The 834-nt window shown below is 34.2% G+C and overlaps 1 pseudogene; it reads left to right on the top strand.

Annotated features, from left to right (window-relative positions):
- Positions 1-431: 431 nt before the first annotated feature.
- On the top strand, positions 432-558 carry LOC130019585 (uncharacterized; annotated as a pseudogene).
- The last annotated feature ends 276 nt before the right edge of the window (positions 559-834 follow it).

Below are 834 nucleotides of genomic sequence, written 5' to 3'. Positions count from 1 at the left end.
TTCATGATACCTGCCTTGAAGTTTTTGAAAACATTACACCATATCAAAAAGCAATTACTCATAAAGAAGTTACTCCTTCAAACCCTGGATTTTTTTTTATTTTTATTTATTTATTTATTTTTTAAACCCTGGATTTTTTTTGCTACTTATCCTCAATATATATGACAAACTAACCCTGTATAAAAAGCATACTAATTAGTCATAAGTTATATATATGTGTATATATGTATATATATATATATATTTATTCTCCTAACCCTGAAAAAGCCTTGAATATGGCACTTTAAAAAAAAAAATCTCAGGGCTAGGACGAAGAAGACGTTACTGGCACCTGCTCGAGGCAATCGACGAACAACAGGGTGGTCGTGATCGTGATATATGTATATATATATATACTGGCTTAACTATTATATAATTCAATATGAGTATTTGTCTAAAAACAGTGGCAGTATCGTAGCCAATGAGGTTTATCCGAGGCGCGATTATTGCTAATTGGGAGATCACCATATTTATTAATTGTCTCACTACATTTTTTTAACTATTGGATAATTCTGGAGTTATCTTAGTGCTACACATTTCAGTGATGAGCACAAGAAATTGAGACCTCATCATTCATGGCTGGCTGCTATGAGTTTCACATGTTCTTTTTCATTTAATTCATAAAGTTAGTCATTCTGAGATGGAATAGTGACATTAAGGAGGAAAGGGGCTGTAGAGATAACATAGGCATGGCACTTGCCTCGCTCAAGGCATACCCTGGTTTGATACCTGGTACTACAAACATTCTCCTAAGTGATTCCTGAGCTTAAAGTCAGGACAATGCCTTCGGCACTT

The sequence above is a fragment of the Sorex fumeus genome, unplaced genomic scaffold (assembly GCF_029834395.1).
Source record: "Sorex fumeus unplaced genomic scaffold, SorFum_2.1 ptg000008l, whole genome shotgun sequence".
Lineage (NCBI taxonomy): Eukaryota > Metazoa > Chordata > Mammalia > Eulipotyphla > Soricidae > Sorex > Sorex fumeus.
Note: the sequence above shows the minus strand (reverse complement) of the source record. Positions and strands in the feature narration are given on the sequence as shown.